The 22,275-nt window shown below is 51.3% G+C and overlaps 1 protein-coding gene and 1 long non-coding RNA gene across 7 annotated transcripts in view; one reads left to right on the plus strand and one right to left on the minus strand.

Annotated features, from left to right (window-relative positions):
• Positions 1-9,168, minus strand: part of MEF2D (myocyte enhancer factor 2D) — a 32,926-nt gene extending 23,758 nt beyond the window's left edge. The window contains exon 1 of one of the 6 annotated variants that reach the window (XM_074349581.1): positions 8,886-9,168. The gene's annotated coding sequence lies outside the window, so the exon portion shown is untranslated. Of the gene's footprint in view, positions 1-8,118; positions 8,248-8,689; positions 8,713-8,885 lie in introns of those variants that run through there. The other 5 variants (XM_074349583.1, XM_074349578.1, XM_074349582.1 and 2 more) reach the window with 5 other exon arrangements.
• A 136-nt stretch (positions 9,169-9,304) lies between these two features.
• On the plus strand, positions 9,305-10,563 carry LOC123616578 (uncharacterized). Its single transcript, XR_006724579.2, has 2 exons — positions 9,305-9,483; positions 10,081-10,563. It is a non-coding gene; the product is annotated as an uncharacterized LOC123616578 (long non-coding RNA).
• Positions 10,564-22,275: the final 11,712 nt, after the last annotated feature.

A 22,275-nucleotide genomic window follows, 5' to 3' on the forward strand; every position in this document is an offset into this window, starting at 1 on the left:
AGCCACAGGTTGACAGAGGTTAATGGTCAGCCAGGGTGGGTGCCAGGCAGGGCACACAGGCCCTGGCAGCAGAGGTTCTGCTATCCCAATCCCCTCACACACTTGGAATGCCTATCAGACCCAGGGTTTGGGGTCCTGCTTCTGGTTAGAGTAGTGACTGGCCCAAGGTCACTGTCATGGTCATTAGTGGGGCCAGCTTTGCAATCTGAGCCTGAGCCTTCCTTCATTCTCCACCCAGCAGGCCGATCAGTAATGACTCACTTCTGCTCATTTGCATGGGGATTTGCATAGTGTCTCTGACCTTATTCCATCAAGTTCTACTTCTCATTCCAGTACTTAGGCCACCCCTATCCAGCATCTCTAGGCACTTCGGGACCCCAAGTGGAGTTACTGGCACTTCAGGTCTCCAGTCCCATCTTTCTCGCCCAGAAAACATTCCTGAATTGATCCACTGGTATTATATAGAGCTTTCAATCCAACTGAGTCCTCCATTCTTGTCCAGGTCCCCTGTCCAGGCCGGGATTTGAGGGGAGAAGGTGTAATTATGAGGAACAAGTAAGAACTCCAGCTAGAGTAATTTCATACGATTCATGCGGTAGTGTGATGGCTCCGAAACTGCCTGGGGGTTCTCCAGGAGAAAAACCCTATTCCTATCTGTAGTGCCAAGGCGGGGGGCAACAGGAGGATGGAGGTGGATTGTCCTTTACCTCTACCCCTGTTTCTAAAATCCATCCCCAAGAGTGCAAAGCCAGAGAAAATGGCCTCGTACAGCAGGCAAGATAGATGTAAGACTTCAAAGAGGACTTCCCAGGGCTAAGTCTTTGGACTCAAAGTAGTCTCTGGGGCTCAAGTTTGCTTTGTTAGAAGTTACCCGACCAAGTATGGGCAACTGGTAACATTAGGGAAGGCATGGCGGCTCCAGAATTATAGTCCAACCAATGCGAGCTAGAAGACAACCAATCCCCTGCCTACCTTGAAGAGGTCAAACTGACCTCTCTTTGTTCATTGTAATATCTACACTTCCAGCCACACCTTCTGAAATAATGAAGCCAAAGCAGTGGTCTCCTATCCTGGGAAGTCTTTCCTGCTATCTAACCACCATCCCTCCCACTGTAGCCAACCCTTCCCCTGCAACCTAAGCCCATTCCAGTCATCTAGATGAGAGGGGTGGACAGGGGCCCCTGGCCATCCAAAGCCTCAGCTGAGGAGAGGTAGGGCGGTTGGGACGGTTAGTGTGTCACCTTCCACCTCCCCACCCAACTTCCCTCTGGGGTCTCAGGAGACAGAAGTGAAAGTGGCAGCTGGGGCCTTGGGGGCGGGTCAGTTTGAGAGCCGTTGGGACGAGCATAATGCCACCAGTGCTGGGTCTGGGCTGCCTGCCACTGCAGCAGGCAGGCTGATGGTTAGATCAGGAGAGGGACTGCCCATGGAAATGAGGGCTTGAAGTAATTATGGAATATGGGCCCCTGGCCAAAAGAAGAGCAAACTGAAGAGAAAAAAGTAGAGAAAAGCAGGCAGCAGACAGTCTCAGAAGGGCACTCTCTTCCAGGGCATTGGTTTGACCCTTTTTTTTTTTTTTTTTTTTTAATTTGACCCTTGTTTAAAGCAGCAAGATCCTATTTTTCCAACCACAGAGCAGGGCTGCTCTGGCTGAAGCAAATGAAGGATGTCTAGGTCCTGACTGCTGGGATGTGAGGACAAGGAGAGAGGGGAGGGGGCCTGAGGCCTGAACCCTCAGACTGGACAGCACCAATTCCGACAGGAAGGGAAGGTGGAGGATCAGAAGTGTCCACCTACAATTACAGACAGCCCCTCATCCCATCCCCATCCCAAAGAGGCCAATCCAATCAGGGAAAGCAAATCCTCCTAGAGACATCATGACCTCGGGAAGCCACCAAGGATTTAAAGGGGCCGCACAGGGTGATGGCTAGGTCTCCTTCTGACTCGAAGGACAGTCCTCTAAGCCCCTGGCAAGGGAGGGCAGGCAGTGCGGCTGCGTGGCCCTGCGGAGGCAGCCAGCCAGGCAGCTCTTACAGGATTAGCTTGCTGCTTTCAGGAAAGGTGCCAGGTGAGGCTAAGATGCCCAGCCAGATGGGCCCCCCCTGCCCCGCCCCGCCACACTAGCAGGCAGTGCAGTTGGTGGGGAGTACCCACACACATCTATGCAAATACTTGCCCCCAGATTTGTTCATGCCCTTCACCAATACTTAGTTTCTTGCCCTTTCATGAAGATACTGTGCAAAGACCCCTCTGATTTCTGCCAGGTAGGATCAGGGTCCCTGTCTACCCAGCTTTCTCTGCCATTCCTATGATCAGGAGCTATCAACCTTCCTCTGAGTGGGAAATCCTGCCTGTTGTCTATTCTCAATCCCTCTGCTACACTTTACAACCAGGGCCCCACCCCAGGGAGCAGGTGAGGAGGCCAAGGGGTTCCTCCTCTCTGCTCACTGTCAGCTCCCCACCCTCTGGGCTGACAGGTGGGGGAGACAAGAGGGAACAGCTGGGCCAGGACACCTGTCCCCACCCAGTCAGCCCGGGCCCCATGGGCCTGCCACGGGTATGCGTAGGGAGTCAGCAGAGAAGCAGGCAGCTGTGGGGGATGGAGGAAAGGGGCTCAGAGGTCAAGGAGAGATGTGACTGGGAAGGCCTGAAGCACCCCCTTCAAGCTCAGCCCTTCCTCCTGGTCTACCCGCCCCCCCAATTAATATATACCCTCTTTAAAGGTTCGAGGTCATTTGCTCCATCCCCTTGCCTCCATGTTACTTGACCTAACTGCAGTGGGAAGACTACAAAAAGAGACCAACCCCTCCTCTCCCCACCCACACCCACCGTATGTTTTCCCTTGAGGTTTGAGGATGAGCTCTCATTCCTTGTTCTCCAACTCTCAATCCTAAGGATTTGCTGGCAGTCTTAGGGGCAGGAAAATCATGAGGAGTAAGTAAGCATGCAGCCAGAGGGCTCTGGTAAGACTCGGGGGTGAAATGTGGAAGGGGTAGGTTCTGAGACAAGGAGACAGCTGGATGGAGGGCAGGGCTAGGCTCAGCTTCCCAAGCCCATCTAGGGTCAGACTGGGCCTAGGCCTGGAAGTCCTCTCAAGGCCTCCTCAGTGCCCCTCACCTCAAGTCCCCACCCGGGACCCTGCCTGCCCCTACCCCACCTTCTGGGCAGCTGCCTTAGCAGGTACGTCCTGGGCCAGGTTGGAGCTAATGTCTGGAAGAAAGGATGTAGCCACTTTCTAAGCACTCACTCTGTGTTTGCATACTACACGTTTTCCCACAGAGCCTCCTTCCTTTCCCAGAGGCGGCATCTCTGTTTCACAGAGATGGAAACCAACCCAGAGATGGACAGAAACTTGCCCAAGGTCACCAGGAGTAAGTGACAAGAGGTGAGCTGACTGCTGAGCACAGCGCTTCCCCTCACAACCTGGACTGCGAGCAGGCAAGGTCTCCCTCCCTGGGAGTAACAGTAACATTTCCGGGGCAGTTCCCTAATATCTGAGCCTGGGAGGCTCAAGTTAGCCATGCCTCTTGCCTTCATACAAGCCCAAGACTCTTGTGGCTCAAGTCTTTCCAGATCTAGTCTCTCTCCTCATCCATTTCATATGGCAGCCCAAGGGGGTACAAATGGGTACCCAAAAGGGTTCTCTAAGTGTTACTCATTCCTGCCCTCATGCCCCTGCTTTGGAGGCTTTCTCCCATGGCACTCAATCAGAATACAAAACTTTTGGAGGGAACCAAGGATGCCCCCCATCAACTTGCCACCAAACCCTAATCCTCTGCCCTCCTGCCAGGGAATCCTACTGAGTTCGTTCTCCCCTTCAATGCATCCTCCTCCTCTCAGGTCTCCCTAAGCCTCCCTTTTCCACTGCGCCTCTTGCAGGGCAGGATCTTTCCCTTAACCTCAGACAAAAGCCCTAACACTTCCTAAGTGGGAAAGCTTGAGCAAGTCACTTATCTCTGACTCAGTCTCCCCAATTATTGAAAAAAAAAAAAGCGTGGAGAGAAATAAATGAGTCTTCCTATGTTTCCATATCCAGCACAGAGGCTGGCACACAGGGACATGACAAATGAGAAGTTTCCTTCCTCCAATCCCCAGGGATCTCAAAAGTTTTAGGTTTTGGTCTTCAAAGTAAATTGGAAAATAGGGTGAGAGGGGCACTGCCTGAGGGTATAGTACTCTTGACCAGGGGACAAAAAAGCTCCTTCTCTGTATGCTTCCCTGGTCTCTCCAACTCCTATGGGAGTGGCCAGAGCATCCAGCCAGAGGCACCAGGCCAAGGTCAGTGACCAGGCCTAGAGCCCAGAGCCTCCTGGGAGGGTGAGTTTAAATGAGTAAATATGGTCCCGCCTGGGTGAGGCCAGCAATAGGCCAGAGCTCCAGACAAGCCCCTCCTTTCCCAGCCTACAGCAGAGGGGAGAGACATCAGACAGCAAGCCCAACTGTCTCCCCCACCCCCAGGCTATCAGGGTTCTGTGCAGAGTCAGTGAACACACTCCCTGTCTCCATGCCAGGCAGGACCAGCCAGAAGCATGGCTAGGCTCCCAAGAAGGGGAGGTTGTGTCCATAGCCTCAAGAAAAGGAAAAATCAGATGCAAAAGGTCTTAAGGATCACCCAGGCCAAGGACTGGCCCCAAAATGCTTGCAGGCTCAAATGCAACCTTGATACCTCAGAATGGCCTTGCTCATCAGGATGAGTGGGAAGGGCAACAGAGACCAGTGACAAACCACCAAAACACCCAGGTGCTCTGCTCACCGCAAGGCTAGGTGAAACTCCTATACATCTGGAAAGCTGACTTACCCAAGGACATGCAGTTAGTGTGACAGGCAAAGGCAGGCTGTGCCAGGGCCACAGAGAGGGTTAAATGGTGGTGAGGGTGGAGTGTAGTGTTGCAAGGGGCAGTGATGGAAGTCAGCCAGGGCTCCCCAACTCACACGCCATGCTCTAGGTCCAACTCAATCCCTCTTGCTCTGCCTTCTTGCCTCTAGTCCCCTCAACCTGTCCCTAGTCTCCAATCTTTTAATCATCTTTGCCTTTCACTACCCCCACCCCTAACAAAGTGCAGCTGCTCCATGGGTGTCTACACACCATTGTGTGTCTACACACCCGTGTGTGTATGCAATGTACACCTCCATGCATGTGAGCCACTAAATGCTGTGGACCTGCCAGGTGCATCTGGGCACGTCAGTCTGCACAAGAGCCCTACGTATTCCCACTGCCAAGGGAAAGGGGCCCAAAGGCGAGCCAGCCACAGCTCTGGGACAAACTCTTCAGGATACTTTCAGGCCCAGGCAGCAGGGGAGAAGAGAAAACAAATACTCCAGGAGCCAAACAGCACCATCCCTACTAGGCCAAAGTTAAGGCCTCTCAGCAGAGCCACCAAGAGTCACTGGAGGAGAAAGTGCTTTGAGATCCTCATCTTTCCCAGGCCAAGTTCAAACTCACTCTCTCTCCCCCCATCTACCTGCACTGATAAGTTCTTCCTGAAGTCTAAGGTTCATTCTGCCTGCTGCAGTTGTGGACAGACAGGGGGACATTAACCACAACACAGAAAGGTGTTCAGCTCTCAGAACAAAACTACTAGTACCTAACACCTCCTCCATACTCCATGAGTAAGTTACCAAGCTGGGACAGAAGGACAGACGGTTGGCCGGACTCCGGTCCCATGACTGGCTCATAAAAGCCACCAGCGATTACAGTGATGCTGAGGCTATGCTGGCCCCATCACCATCTCCTTCCCTGTAAAAGGGAGATAATTGCCTCAAACCAGTTGGCCTCAGAGAGCCTGGAGAGTCCCAGCCATGATCCCGAGGGGTGGAGAACCTCTCACCACAGTGCCACAAGACCCAGAACCTGACCCCTGATGATGGGTTCGAGGCCCATGTCTGACCCTCATATCCACTTATGGAACCCAGGTAAACACCAAGAGACTTGTTCCCCAGAGATCGAGGCTTCTATTATCCATCCCCCACCAACTCCCTTTCTCCAGTAAGGCCACCACCCTCTGGACTAGAGGGTCAGAGGAGCAGAGAGCCTGGCTCTGAATACAAATAGGAAAATGCTGGACCCACCCATTTGTCCCTGACTCCTCTTTCCCCCACAGAGGTACAGAAAGTTTTGAACACAAGGCCCACCCACACCAGTCAGGGTCAACACTGAGATTCTGGACCAAAAGTCAACTGGGGAGGGCAGGGGGCCCAGCTGGCCAGAAGGAGACTGAAACGATAAGCAGAGGGCATGGCCTCTCTAAGGGCACAAGGGCCAGGGATACCCACAGCAGAACCTTCCCAGAGCATGGTCAGAGAAGAGGGGTGGGAGGGGCTAGGTCACAATCAATGAGGGCCTAATCACAAGGCCTCCTCTTTCCCATCCCACTCAGGGGGCCAGGAAGCCTCCCCCAGCCTCCTAGCTACTGGTCCTCCAGCCTCAACCTGAGAGATCTACCCTCCACCTTCTCCACCATCACCCCTCCCAGGAAAGACCCAGTAAAGATTTAAAGGAAAAAAAGAAAAAAAAAACCCTTCTGGAGATATTATGTAACAGCAGCCAGAAAGACTATCATATCTCCCAGCCTATGAGAAGAGCCAGAAGCTAAGAGGGGCAGAGCTGGGAAGTCCAGGCTCCTCCAGTCCAGGGACAGCAGGTACAGAGTTGGGTGAACAACAGGCAGCCCCCACCACCCTCCCAAGTCCTCCACTACTCTGTTCCAGGCACTGGGTACAGCAGACAGAAGCTCTAGCCCAACCTCCCATGCCCATCGCCAAATAAGAGGGTCTTGCTTGTCCCCTCAGACCAGGGCCTCCAAAGGGAAGGATTGTGTTTTTCTTCCTATAATCTCTCCCTAGTATGAAACTGTGTCTGAAAAGAGTGGTGGTTGGACTAAAGTTCCGACAGAGATTTGCTGTGTGACCTCAGACAAAAAATACTCAACCTCTCTGATCTCTAAAGGACTGTGAGTGAAAGCTCCTCCTTTTCCCAGAGAAACCAGAGACCCTCCCCTTACAAATGCATATTCACACTTACACAAACACACACACACACACACACACACGCGCACACGCACACACACACACACACACAAACACATACGGGCTGTGTTGGGGGAAGGTGGGCAGGGGAGTTACAACAAACAGAATATGACCACCAAGACCCAAGGGTCCAAATGCCTGTACTGGGGCAAGTGGGGAAAGAGCTACATATGAGCTCCAGTGATCCCCCCATCACCCAATATAAACGGGTCCTCAGCCACCCTCACACTGATCCCACCCCACCCCACCCCCATCTCCTGCCTAACACACTGGGAAACCACAGGAAGGAAATTCATTCCCAGGCAGGCCGTGGGAGCTGGGACAGCCAGGCTAGGTCCTGGGGCGGGTGTGACCCGGCAGCCACAAGCGAGTGGACATCTGTGAACACTGACATGTGCCTTTTCAATGCTCTCCTTGACTACTAAGAATTCTCTGTTGGGGGTTTGGAGAGGAGTGGGAGGTGGACAGCTCCCTAACTTCAAAACACCCAATCTCATGCAGGCCTGGGCTCCCCTGCTATCTAGAGGCCAGAGCAGCCCAAGGTCACCGCCCCAGACGGTAAACTTCCCATAGTCCAGGTTGGCCCCCGAATTGCCTAGGAGACCCACTGAGGTGATGGGGGTAGGTGCAGGGGAGGGCCACCCCCAAACCAAAGAAACCAGGCCTACAAGGAGACCTCTAAAGGGGGGCTGGGCACTGGGAAGGGGGACACAGGACCCACCCACTGTCCCCTCCCCCAACCCAGCAACAATGCAATGCTTAAAGGGAGGCAGAAAGAGCCTCCCACTCAAAGGATAAACCCAGGATAACCTAGTCAGTGGCTCCAAGCCTGCCTACACTCGAGAGCCCTCCTTTCATAAGGAGAGACCTCAGGAGGCTGCTAAGAGACAATCCTGAATTACTAGGGGAAGATAGACCCTGTAAGACCAAATCTGACAAGAAAGGGTCTGGCACTGGAGTGAGAGACTAAATTCATCTTAGCCTCCTTGGCCCTCCCTCCCGCAACGCCCCCCCAACAATTCTCCAGACCCCCAACTCCCAGCCCAGTTCAGCCTGCGAGAGAGGTGGAGAGAGGGACTAGAAAAGTCTTGCCCAGATGTTGAACAGCTGCAAACTTCTGGCCGGGGGTTCTCCAGCTGGGGTTGCTGACAAACCAGATCAGGTCTCGAAACGGGCTAGGAGGTCCCAAGGAAGGGTCCTGCGTGCCCACCTCCGTGGTGACTTCGCGTTCCAACTCCACAGGCACCGGGCAAACCCGGGCCCCGGACACACACACACTCACACACCCCAACCCACCACCCCGGTGTCATCTGAACAACATCCCCCCTCCCTCCCCCGCTTCCCAAACAGCTGCGGCTCCCCCCGCCCCCACCCTCCCGCCGCCCTCCCAGGCCCCCTTCTGCACCATTTCGGGCCAAGGAGGAGGGAACAGGCGGCGTGAGGAGAGAGAGGGAGGGAGGGCCGGCTGTTAAAATGTCAGTCGCTCCCGGCTGTCACCAGAGACCCCCTGAGGATGGCGCCCCTTCCCAGACCACTCGGAGGCTGCCGTAACCCCGGACACCAATAGACCGGCGAGACCACAAGCCGCCCGTCCCCACCCCGACCCCAACACCCCCGGGAATTACAGCCCACTCCACTTGTCCCTCACAGCCGACTCCCTCACCCAAACAGTCCCCCATGTAATCTCCCACCAACGCCACACGAAAACACAGCCTGCTCAGCGAGTTCCTCCCAGCCCAAGAGGCCACCCCATCCCACCCCTCAGGGGGACGGTCTAGACCACCCTCCACCCCAAACCCAGGACGGGGTGGGGGAGGGGGCCTCTTAAAGCGGCAGGCACATTATTTTTCTCTACTCACCGCCCCGCTGAGGGTAGGGGGGTGTAACGGTTGGGAGAGGGTAGCCCTCGCCCCTGGTCCGGGGAATCTTCAGCACCTGGAAGCCGCAGCTCCGGGCGGGGGGAATAATAAATGAGGCCGGCGTCGGCGCGGGCCCTGGGCGGCGCCGGGGGGCCAGGGCCCCCGTCGTGGGCGCGGGGGCGGGCAGGCAGGCGGCGAGCTGGCGGGGGACCGGAGCCGAGCGCCCGAGCCGCCTCGGCTGTTGTTGATATTTTGCTTCCTTCCTCCTTTCGGGCTCCAAAGGTAACTCCTCCAGCCCCCGGGAGTCGAGGCCGACGTAGGCACAGCTCAGCCTAGCTTGAGGGGTGGGGGAAATGAGGGTGATGGACAGGCGGGGGGGCCAATGGGAGGAAACCGTGGGGGCGACAGGGCGGGGCTGAAGCAGGGGCGGTCCCGGGGACGTGGCCCCGCCCCTAGTTTCCCTCGGGCCGGCCGGGCCGGGCCGGGCCGGGTCTGCCCGCACTCCACCGCCCTCCCAAGCTAGGCTGCGGCGCTGGGAGCGGCAGATCCCTCCGCCAGCCAGGAGGGAGGGAGGAAGCAACAGAGCAAGGCAAAGTAGGTAGGCGAGACCCAGAGGCCTCTAAAGGGATCGGCCCGCGCCCGCGATGCCCTTTTCCAGCTCGCTCGACGGCCGCCTAGCACTGCTGCCACCATGCGCTCGAGGAGGTCTTTCTGGGGAGGCTCCGCGGGCTGCGAGCATACTCTCCCGTACACACACGCTACCTCGACAGCTCCCCCCGAACCCCCACGCCTCAGGAGAGTTGGGAGGTGGGAATCTAAGTAGATAAATTCAGGGTAGACACCAAGTATTGAAAAGATTCCATCTTCCTCACTTAGTGTGTGCCGAAGCCCCACTTAAAGGAACATATTCATTTCTGAGGGTTACCTGGAGAGCTCTTTTGCTCCCCCTACCTGTGACAGGCCCCCCTCCCCTCCCTGGGCCTGGCTCGGCAGACGCCCAACAATTTAAAGCGACAGCTCATAGTTCGTGGGTGACCTAATCCCCAGTGCCTGCGGGCCCCAGAGCACTTACTGCCAAGGGGGGCAATTTAAAGGGGCGTGACCCTAATTTCCCCCAGCACAGGAAACGCCCAAAAGTATCTTATTAAAGAAGCAGTATTTACTTAGAAAAATTCTTAATTCCTGTTTGCTCCAGGGTGTGGTGACTCCTGCCCTACAAGAGTGTGGGTGCCATGGCTACTGGACAACCGACCCACCAGACTTCTCCAGCATCCTAATTACCTCCAAGAACCTGGAGCTTGAGGAAATGATGGAATCTGGCTTAGATCTCAAAGAACCTTGCAGAACAGAAGGGCACTCAGTTCTTCACACACCCTGATTTCTATATGGCTGGGTCTGATTTACTGGACAGACTCAATTCTAGGTTAAGAGCTGAAGAGACTAATATATAAAGGAGACAACATGTCATGGTGATTAGAAGTATCACCTTTGGAGTAGTCAAGCTACCTTAGTTCAAATCCTTTTTCCACCATTTAATAACTGGGAACTCAGGCACATTACTTAACTTCCCTGTACCTCATGATCCTCATGGGTCAAATGGAGATGATAATGGTACCTAACTCATAAATTTGGTATGAAGATTAAATTAGTTCATATAAGTAAATTGCTTTGAAGAGTACCTCATGTTGCATTGTAATAACTCAAGGACCGGACTGCCAAGACCACTTTAGGCCCATTATCCCATACTAGCCTCAAAGGAGGCAAGTTCAGTGGAATTGCTTCGCAAATAGGTAGAAGGCTTATCTTGTATGTCCTAAGACAGGAAGCCAGCAGGCTTCTATTTCCTTGGCCTCAGTTTCCAACCGCTCCACCTGACCCTTCCTTCAGTAAACATGATTTAAACAGTGTCCTACTTTGTCCCCAAACGTTTTGTCCCCACTTTGTCCAAATGTTTGTCCCCACTTTGTCTCAGTTCCCCATTAGAGCTGAGAGATGGGGCCCCAGCAGATGTCAGTCTTTTCTGCCAGGCAGGGCTAGCTTCCTGGAAGGACCTCCAGGTAGGCAGGGGGAGCCCATCTGTCCCATCCCCAAGGGCTCTGAGAAGAACAGAGCCTTGTGCCAGGCCTGGGGCTGTGGCAATAGCAGGATGGGAAAGTGCCCCCCCTCCCTCAAGTGGGGAACCTCCCCTCACTTGTGGCCTCTATTTTTAGTGCTTCCCCAGGCTCTAGCTGGAGAAACCGTTTAGTCATCAGGGTGTTTATTTTCCGGCTGTTTCCGACGTCGGGAAAGCAGAATGTTGAGACTGGAGAGATCCAGGGCTGCTGGAAAAGACTTCTTAGGAACAGGCCTGGGAACTCAGCCTTCAGACCAATGGGTCCCAGATTACAGGAAAAAACCAAAGTGAGCAGGGGGCAGACTGGCCCCCAAGAGACCAAGAGAGCTGGGTTTTCAGACTGCCTTCAGTTTTGAGGCTCTCCAAGTCAGAGACCCTTCTGGCCCCAGCTCTACTTGACGGGTTCTCTCCAAAAACATCAGCAACCCCAGAACAAATTCTTTCCCAGGGCTGTTTCCCAGAAACCCCCTCCCCAACCTCCTATAGATTTGCGTGGTGACCAACCACAGCTCCAGCCAATCTCAAGCCCGAGGCAGACTTGCCAGGGCTGCAATTGGCCAGCAGGTCCCCCTTGCCTTGGAATGTTGGGTCCTTAACAAAAGAATGAGGAAGGAAGGTGAGTCACCTGGGAGGGTGTTAAAGGGACAGAAGGAACAGGAGAGAGGAAGGAGGGGTGAGAAGAGCTCAGTGGGGAGATGGAGTGTCTTGGAACTGAGGTGCTGAAATGATAATCAACTAGAAAAGGGTAGGAGAGGCTGACATTACAAGTGGGGTAGGATTTAATTTATTTATTTGTTTGTTTGTTTGTTTATAGAGAGAACTTCATGGGAAAGGAAAAGTAACATGTGAGGGCTTGATTTCTATGGAGGACTAAGAAAGGATCTAGGGAGTATTACTGGAAGTAAGACTATAACAAAGACTTCTTGAAAGTGACTCACTACTTCTTTTTCTTCTTGCCCCTGGACTACCCATCCCCGGATCCGCTAGGTGGAAAATGCCTGAGCAGGCTCAGATGCCTGGGTCATTCTTCCTTTTCCCCCTCTGACTACCAACTCATCTTTCCTAAAGAAGAGTCATCTAATCTTGCTATAAAATCCCCTAGGAGTCAAACAGATACCACCAAAATTCTAAAAAGTGTGCATAAACTCCTCTGTACAGTATCACCTTCATAAATTTATATGACAAAGGGACATCAACAGCTCCCTTTATTCACACCTCCCCAGGCAGCCCTAATCCAACTTAATGTGGAATGGTCTTCCTCATCCCCAAGGGCTGCTTCTCTCCTGACTGTTGTTCCATAACTATGGGAAGCCATTACTGCTGTTCAGCCTCTCTGGCTGCTTGGTTAACCCCTCTTGCCTTCGCCACAGTTAGCTGGACAATCTCCATCTTCACCTCCATCCGTGTCATCCCTTCCTTTGGACTGAACATTCTTCCTCCCAGTTTTCTGGTAATTCCAGCAAAGACCCCCAATCTCTCTTCACATCTTCCACCTTGCTTGTGAGAAGGGCCAGCACATATATTGGTGATCCTTCTGTGTATACCTTCTCCTTGTGGACCTGTGTGTCATCCTGTACCTCTGCTTCTGTATTCTCTACACTGTGTATCTATCTCATCAGTGCATGCAGCCTTGTGCTGACATTTTTGGTCTTCATCAGATTTTGAACTCCTTGAGGGCAGCAGTTTAACTCAATGTTGAGTTTTCAGGGTCTTGTAGGGCCTGGCATGGAATGCACTCAACAAATGTCTGTTCTATGAGTGAGTGAGTGAGTGTATGTGTGTATGTGTGTGTAGCTATGTTAAGATTATAAAAACTTTACTGAACACCTCTATTTGTCTATTGATAACTGTGCTAGTCCAGGGATGGAGCTCCCATCTGGGACCAGAACAAGTCCCACTCTGGGCGGGGGCAGGGTGCTGGGCAGAGTTAAGCAGAGAGGTGTCCAAGGCTGTGCTGGCAGAGCTGTGCCCCAGGCTTAGTGGCAGGGTGCCTGGGGCCAGGCCCGGGGCAAAGGGCAGACGCCCCACCCTAGAACTGAAGGGGGCAGGGAAGGGGTGCCAAACCGGGTCCTGGGTCAGTGCCCCCCCACACCCCACGAGTTCCCGGCCCCCGGCTGGGCAGGATGTGGTGGCAGCTGCAGGAGGGTGGGCAGGATGTGGGGGTGGGGGCAGCTGAAACGAAGCCTGACAGCCTTCTCCCCAGCTCCTCCCTTCTTCCCTTTCCCCACCCCCCCACCTCTCCAGGTCACGTGGTTCCAGCCCGGGCACCGACGGACTATTTCCCCCTTTTCGCGGAAGGACATAATTGATATCGCAAACTCGAGTCACCACCTACTTTAGGCGTACCACGCCTTTTTCTTGCCCCATAGCGCAAGACGGAAAGTTTGCCACACACACATTTCTTTAAATCCTTGATCACTAACCCTGGAGTGGCCCCTTTAAATGCAAATAAACCGCCCTCTCGCTCTCGTCCCCCACCCCCATCCCAACTTCTCTCCTCGTGCCCAGACTCCGCCAGCTGCCATTGACGTCACGCGTGCGTCAGCGTCGCCAGCCCAACCAGACGGCACGTGGGGGGAAGAAGGTGGCTTTAAAGGGCCAGACACTTTCGGCCTGCCGGGTTACTGCTGTGAGATTTGGCCTTGAAAAGGAGGAATGAAATGGGAGGTGGGGAAATCTGTTGAAACAGAAAGAAATGCAGGATAGACGTTAGGAAGGACTTACCAGAGTAGGACGGCCAGGCCTTTCCTCTAGATTCCCCTGAAGTTTGGGTATTTGCCCCTGGGAGAGAAACCCAGGAGGAGCAAGAACTCCGAGGTTTAGGAGACTTGGCATTTAGGACTCACCCGATAATAACTGCAGCCTTTCCTCTATCCCTGCCCAGTATGTCCTTAGCGCAAGGACTTCATTGACTTCGCTATTCTCAGCACCAAGCTCGAAGGACGTAATAGATACTCAATTTAAGTATTTGTAGAATGAATGGAGTACAGTACAAAAGCCACCTCTCTGGGGAGGCTTTCCCTGACTGCCCCACCCAGCCACGCATAGCACATACCCAAAGCTCAGACAATCTCACTCTGTTTTTGAACACCCACAGCATTTAATGAACTTGCATCTTCCTTCCATGCATTAGCGACCACATGGGCAGTGGTTAAGAGCACAGAATTTAGAGTCCTGTAAACATAGGTTCCAATTCCATTTATATAGTTTACAAGCTGAGTGACTTTGGGCAGGTCTCTTCATTCTTAGTTCTAAAAACTGTCAAATGGGGCTAATGCTACTTAGACCATAGACTTGTTACAAGGATTAAATGGGACAATTTTTGCGAAACTCCTGTATGTTATCTAATCCATAGTAAGTGCTCAGAAATGGTGGGAAGAAGGTTTTAAGATGGCCGTTTCACCCACTAAACTTCAAGTTTTGACAGCAAGGAGCTTGCCATACTAGTTTATTCCCAGCACCAGCACCAACACAATGTAAGGCTTATAGCTGGTGCTTTAAAAATGCTTGTTAAATGAATAGACATGAATGAATAAATGGTTTCAATATTTACTGAAATCTGACTTCTAAACCGACCCCTGAAATTGTTACCCAAAGAAAGAAAACATTACATCGGCCCCCCTCTGTGCCCCAGGTTTTAAACTCTGTGGTAGATAGAGCCTCAAGGTAGAGTTGGGATGAGGCCCTAATCTCTGTGGTGGAACCAAAAGTATTATGCAAACAACCCACACATGATTGGTCTGCAATGGAGACCTGAAGGGGGCCTCCCCACCCCTCCCATTCCTAGCTCAGCAGCTAAAACCCTGTCCCAGCAAACCCAGGCTGGGCTTCTGCCAGGGTCAGAGGACACTGTGGCGCTAGAAGAGGGGAGCTTCTTGCCCCCTCAGAGTTTCTCAGCCCAGACACTAATCCATCTTTGGCCTCTTCTCTGGAGCCTAGTCTGTCCCCCCAGCCAACTCCTCTCCCCAGCCTCCCTCCCATCCCCCACCCCAACCTTCACTCCCGCCCCAGCTTCCCAGTTGTTATAGTGGGAGGCGAGGGGTCACAAGACCTCCTATCACCTGATTCCAGCTCCTTGGCCAGAGGAGCAGTAGCCACCTCGTCCTGGTTCAGCCTGTCTTGAAGCTGCTTATCGATCTGATTTTCAATATCTGTTACCATCTCTGAAGTAGAAGGGCTGACAGACAACAGAAGGGACTTCCTGACAAGGGAGGAGCTATGAGCAGAAGATAATGAGAGCCCTCTCTTTCCTTGAAGACCAAGAAACAGTGATGAGACCCTCCTCTGGCTGAGAGCAACCCTGTCAACCCCAGAAACCCTGGGGGTGTGGGTGGGTTTCCCCCACAGGAATCTCCCATCGGCCTTCATGCTGGCTCCGCCCCTGCATGGGTGGGGTGCCGCCCAGGAGCACTCTGTGTTCCAGAAAACCCCAAAATAACCCGCCTTAGCTGTCCGGCTGCTATTTCTGTGCATCTTGTTTAATTATTCAAACCCAAGTTGGGGAGTGAACTATAAAAAGCTCTCCTACTTGGGGACCCAGGAGAGCTGGGAGACTGGCCAGGTTGCAATAGCACCATACCGCAGGGTTTGGGTGAGGTCACTCGGTCCGGCCTCCTGCCTGAAAGTTCCATCTGCTGTTTGCTGGCTTCCTCTGCTAGAAGACAGAATCCAGGCCTCTCTCCCTAAACTTCCCTCATGCCCTCATTTCAGCATCCCTCCAACCCTGCCTTGCCTGGGAGCTGGGCTCCACCCCATCTCCCTGTACTCTGGAAGTGTTTCCTCTCAGTCATCTGTCTCTGCTGACTGCTTCCTAGTCCTAGTTCTTAACCCACAGGTAATATTGTCAGACCTAAACATCAGGGACTGAGGGAGGTGGGGTGGCAGGGAGTGTAGGTAAAGAGATCAGCTCAGGTAGAGGGGAGGGTATAGCTCAAAGAGCTAGAGCGCATGGTTTTATGAATGAGGTCCTGGGTTCAATCCCTACTGCCTCCTCTAAAAATAAGTAAACCTAATTACCTCCCTTGCCCCCCCCCCAAAAAAAACTTAAAAAAAAAAAAACTTTCATTGTTGCAGGGAGGGTATAGCACAGTGGTAGAACGCATGCTTAGCATGCATGAGGTCCTGGGTTCAATCCCCAGTACCTCCAACAAACAAATCTACCCCCCCAAAACAAAACAAAAAAGAGATCAGCTCAGGTGGACACAGACAGGGAGAAAGACACCATGTCCCAGGAGGGCAGTCTATCAGCTGGGGGCTGGGAAGCACTGTTCTGGGTGTGGCAGGTTCCCGCCCACGGCAGGTGCTGAGCCTCTTCAGGAGCGTCTCTTGGGGACTCTGACCTTGTATCTGATGGGATGGAGGCAGAAGGAAGGACTTTCTTTCTTTTCTGGACGTAGTCCTTTCCTAGCTAGCCAGAAGTCCAATGTCAGTTTCCATTGAAACTGAAGCCCAGGGCAGGCTGAGTGCAGAAAGCAGGATTCCCCTGGGGGCCATTTCTGAGACCTCTCCCACCACAGGCCCTTCCTAGAATGGTGGTAACAAAAGGTGTGGTCATGGTTGCTAGGGCAACATAGGTTCCTCACTGTGACTGACCTTTGGAGATGGGGAGTGAGGGGACTGGTGTTAGTAAAAAGGAGACTGACAGTTACAAAGTCTGAGCAGGAGGGGCTGAAAGAGAGCCTGGGACAGACACAGAGACCCCAGAGACAGACACATGTGGATGCAGAGTTACAGGATGACAAAGGACAAGGGACTTCGAGCTGCAAGAGAGGAAGAGACCACATGGGGCAGATCCAGAGACCCAGAGCAGAGAGAGCACAGCAGTGGGTGAGACTCCCAGTGTGGGAGAGGAAACCAGCAGCCTGGCAGACGCTGGGGACAGGGAACCATGGCAGGACTTCCCGAGAGTCAGTGTGGGACCTGAGTGTTAAAAAAGAACCTTGGTTTCACACTTGGGCCTGTTTGGAGGCTTGTTCCCACACGTTCCCTGTCAGCAGCAGCAGCATCTCCTGTCAGGTCCAGCCTGGCTTTCCCTGCTGAGGCTGCTACTAGAACTACAAGAGGAGGTTGCTGAAGTAGGGGGAAGAGGCACGCCGTTGCTAAGCAACCAGTGGATGTGTACCTGGCGGGCATAGGAGGGGTCTCTGGCACTGTTTGTAGGGGGGCAGGGGAGGCAGGAAGACAGTAAAGGAACAGGGTGGACAAAGCTCAAGTCTCCCTCTCCCATCCTCCTCATAACAGTGACAGAGGAAGGATGTCACTAACTTGTCACTCCATAAGTGTGTTAATGAGTGTGTAAGTGTGTGGTCCTTCTCCAGGATGCTGTGATTGTGTGTGTGCTTGCCCGTGTGGTACTCATCAGACTATCTCTTGAGGGCTGGTGGGGGTGGGGACAGGTACTAGGGGACAAAAGACCAAGTTAAGCATTTTTCATTGGGTGATAGAAGGGATCAAGGACTTGCCCTGTCCGCTAAAAGGTAGGAGCTTCTGCAGAAATGCAAAGGCCAGAGGGTAGAAGCTTGGCAGGAGATGGAATGGGAGGAGAAGCTGGTTGGAACCTGGACTCTCGGTCAGACAGAGGCTACAGAGAGGAGAGGCAGCCTGGCAGCAGGGTCCCTAACTCATCCTGGAAGTCTTAGTGTTCTCACAACTGAAGTTCTCCACTGTATTTCATTATCTTTATTCTATTCTTTTAAATTTGTTTTTAGCTGGGCTGGAGTTTGACAGAAATAAACATCAATAGGAAAGACTCCATTCTTTCTCCTTTGAGCCCTGTCACCCACCCAACCACACCTCTAACAGGTCTGTCAGGAAGCATCTCAGGGCTTCATGAAGTGTTGACACAGGGTTATAACCCCTCTTCTTCTGTCGCATCCCCCATCAGCTCAGCCCCCATCCAGAAAGAGCATCTTCAATCAACAAGCGTTTATTGAGCACCTATGACAGGGTGCTGGGGAAGTGATAAGGGGCAGGCACCGTGGTGGTCCACACCCAGCTCCTCCTGTGGAGTGCCAGCCTGCCCACTGGTGTCTCTGCAAACTCTGGTCCTCCCATCGTTCTCCACTCACACGTGTTACACGTGCTGGTTAATGACTTCTCGCGGTCTCTCCTGGCATGGTCTCCAAATTCCATGGGGAGTGGGATGTGCTTCAGCCCCCTCCTGCTCTCAGTAAGAGCTAGGAAGTTGCTCCATCTCACATACTCCAACTTGGCCTTGAGGGCTGTGTTGCTGGGAAGGCACAGGGGCCAACGAGAGGCCATTTAGTCCTGATCCACGAGAAAGTTAAAAAATTGAGGATAAAAAAGGTACAGGCTTGTTTAGTTTTCATTCCTGCTTTATGCCAGGCACTCTGAAAGGCATTAGATTCACTATTCTCATCATCGTATGGTAGCCCATCCGACAAAGAATTGTCGCCCTCTTTTTAGAGATGATGGAACTAAAGTTCAGAGGGGTGAAGGAACATGTTCATACTCATACAACAAGAAGTGGCTATGGGATTCCAACCCAGGCCTGCCTGTGCCCAGTCCGGGCTAAGGTTGAAAATGGTTTCACTATTGACAGGGACGAGAACCCTGACAACGAACCCTGACTACGTGGTCACAGGGACACTGGAGGGGCCCAGGACTCCACATGGAGTTCAGAAACCCCAGGGCGTAGTTAGGACTCGTAGTTAGGACTCTGCCGTCATGAATTCAGTTTTGAAAGTGCTAATGAGGAAGAAAGGGGCACTCAGAGACCCAGCATGGTCACACAGGGACCTTGGATTTAGAGTATGCCTGGGGAGAAGGCTGAGTCAGGCAGACCTAGGATCCAGTCCCAGGTCAGTCATTTCTAGCTGTGTGACTTTAGGTGAGTCACCGACCCTCTCTGAGCCTCAGTTTCCTCCCTGATAGCAAGAGGGTGATACTCACATAGCACTGTAAAGATTACAATAGATAACGTAAATAACATATGTATGTGCCTTGCAACACAGCCCCTCTCCTTCCATCCCTTGCAGAAAGAGAGGATCATGTGTAACCAAGGCCAGATTCCAGAGTTGTGCAAACCTGTTGGTACAGTGCCAGGATGCTCAAAGCCTGGCAGAGGTTTGGGGAACATCTTAGAGATTTTCCCTCTCTCTCTCTCTCTCATATCAGGTGGTGAGGGAAGGTCATGTTGGGAGCAAAAGTGTCAAGAAAGGGCCAAAGAATACTCATCTACTGGAGCAGGTGGAGTAGTGGTGACAGATGACAGAGGGAACACAATTCCCAACTCCTATTTTCTACCCATTTCTCTCCTGGAACAGATATTTAAAGTGGAAATGAGAGAACTGATGTTCTAAAAAGGTGAGAATCAAATCTATAGCCCATTTGCTCAGTGACTCCCTCTCTCCACCTTGTGAAGTTCAGCAGCGGCAGGGAGGCAACTTACACACGTGGTTGTGGTGGCATTGCCCCCGGTCTGTGAGGAATTCTGGAGAATAGAAGAGGTGCCAAAAGACTGGATGTGAAAATAGAAGATTCTAGTTTTTAGGAGGAGGGAAAGATAGATCTTCAAAACTCCAGGCTTGAACCCCCCAACCACCATTTTGGAAGGGGAGAGAAGAAAACAGGGGTCATCAGGAGCTAACTGGGGTTTGCCAAACCCTGACGGCCCAAGTGAGCCCGGGCGTCATCTGGGAGATGGTCAGAACTGCCAAGAATCTCAGCCCACTCCAGACCTACTAATCACAACTTGCATTTTAACAAGGTTCAGAGGTGATTCGAATGTACATTCAAGACTGAGAAGCAGGGGGGAGGGTATAGCTCAAGTGATAGAGCGCATGTTTAGCATTCACGAGGTCCACGCATGAGGTCCTGGGTTCAATCCCCAGTACCCCCTCTAAAAATAAATGAACCTAATTACCTCCCCCCAAAATAAAAAATTAATAATCCAATAATAAATTTTTTTTAAAGAAGACTGAGAAACAGTTCTCATTACAAGAAAACAGAATTGGAACTATGTCTGGTGATGTAACTAGACCGATGGTGCTGATCATTTTACAATGTATACAAAATTGAATTATTATGTTGTACACCTGAAACTGACATAATGTTATAGGTCAATTATACCTCAAAAAAAAAAGAAAGAAAAAGAAGGAAGGAAAGAAAGAAAGAAAGGAAGGAAGGAAGGAAGGAAGGAAGGAAGGAAAGAAAGAAAGAAAGAAAGAAAGAAAGAAAGAAAGAAAGAAAGAAAGAAAGAAAGAAAGAAAGAAAGAAAGAAAGAAAGAAAGAAAGAAAGAAAGAAAGAGAAAGAAAGAAAGAAAGGAAAGACAAGACTGAGAGTCACTGCTGTGACCTGTTCTTGGACCCCGTGTTAGGTGAGTGATTTTTATGTGTCATCAAAAGCTAGGAATTCCTTCAAGAGTCTCCCCTCCAGGGAGGTTAGTGAGGAGAGGCGCTGTCTGGGACCAAACGGCTTCGTTCACTTGTTTTACACAGTGGGCTTCCACGTACACTTTCCTTTGAAGAAGCGGGCCACAGCAAAAAGATATTTGAAAATCCTTTATGCTCTGTTACGGAATATCTATGCTAGGGAATGCAGAACAGTCTTACAAAACATGGAGCGGATCTGTGCCCACTGACATACAACAGTCTCAGAGATAAATCGCTCAATGAAAAAGCAAGTCCCAGAGCAATCTATGTGATAGCAGGCCATTAATGCAAATAAGCATGTATGGGAATGTGTGTGTTAATCAATCATCTAATGGTTAGTGCTTTTTTCATTCAGGGTCTCACTCTGTTGCACTCTAACAGGGGTTAGGGTGAAAGCTTTCTCACATGTCTGTCACCTGGGCTGGGAACACTCAAGCACGTGAGGTCCAGAAAAGCTAGGATCCTTTCTCTCTCTAATCTTCTTTGTGGTCTCTCCGGCATGGGGGCTTCTGGGTAGCCAGGCTTCTTCCAACATGGCATAGGGCTCTAGAAGTGTGTATCCTAACACAGAGAGCCAAGGGGAATTAATATTGCTTCCCATGACCTTGCCTTGGGCATCACCTAGGATCGCTTCCATCACATGTTAGTGAAGCAGGCACAGAGGTCTGTCCAGGTTGCAGGGTAGAGGACAGAGCCTCCACCTGATGGGGCGTGGCAAGGTTTTAGAAGAGCATGTGGAATGGGAAATGTTGTCGTAGCCATTTTTGGACAATACATTCTGCCACAAAAAGTTCATATATGCAAGTGCAAATATGTAGAAAGAGGGTCAGGAAGGATCCATAACAAACTGTCAATAAACCTTACCTCTGGTGGAGGTGGAGTACAGATGTATTTGACCTTTGTAGGTTTTACTTGAGTCTTTTATATTGAGATGCAATATACATTATTTCATTTGCTTAATGAAAAGGAAGCAAAGTGAAGAAAAAAGAGAAAACAAGTTAAAACTTTGCTGAAAGCTTTTTATAATAAAATTGTTTAATAGATTGGTGCTTCTGGGAAATGTATAATGCCTCTGAATTTCCTGAAAGCATTTAATTAGGTTGATTATAACATATTTTAAATAAGATGCAGAAAAGTGGGCAATATTATTATTATTTTTCCCACTTTATTAATATATAATTGACATATAATATTGTATGAGTTTAAGGTGTACAGTGTGATGATTTGATACCTGTATCTGTTGCTAAACGGTTACCACAATAGGGTTAGTTACCTCCATCAACCTTACACAATTATCATTTGTGTGTGTGTGGTGAGAACATTTAAGATCTACTCTCAGCAACTTCTAAATGTACAGTATTGTTAACTATAGTCACCATGCTCTATGTTAGATCCCAGAATTTATTCCTCTTATAACTGGAAATCTGTATCCTTTGACCAACATCACCCCACCCCAGCCCTCACCATGGATAGCATCATTCATTCATTTAACAAATACTTACTGAATACCTACTGTGTGTTAATTGAACAGCTATATCCAGAACATGAGTCCATTTTGAGGGATATCTCTGGTAGTTCCATCCACTGCGTCATCCCTTCTCACACTTTTATCTGGAAAGAGAAAAGCAGGCTTGGCAAGGAGTGGCATCCTGGTGTAAAAAGACTTCAATATATTAGATAAAAATGGTGAAAATGTTCAGCCCCACTCATCCAGTTATCTATTGCTCTGTAACAAATCACCTGAAAACTTAGTGGCTTAAAACAATGTTACTATTATGATTATGGTTCTGGGCTTGACTGAGCTCAGCCCAGCAGTTCTGTCTTAGGGTCTTTCACGGGTTTGCAGACAGACAGTGGCTGGAGTCTTCCCAAAGGCTTCCTCAC

Source organism: Camelus bactrianus, chromosome 21 (assembly GCF_048773025.1).
Source record: "Camelus bactrianus isolate YW-2024 breed Bactrian camel chromosome 21, ASM4877302v1, whole genome shotgun sequence".
NCBI lineage: Eukaryota > Metazoa > Chordata > Mammalia > Artiodactyla > Camelidae > Camelus > Camelus bactrianus.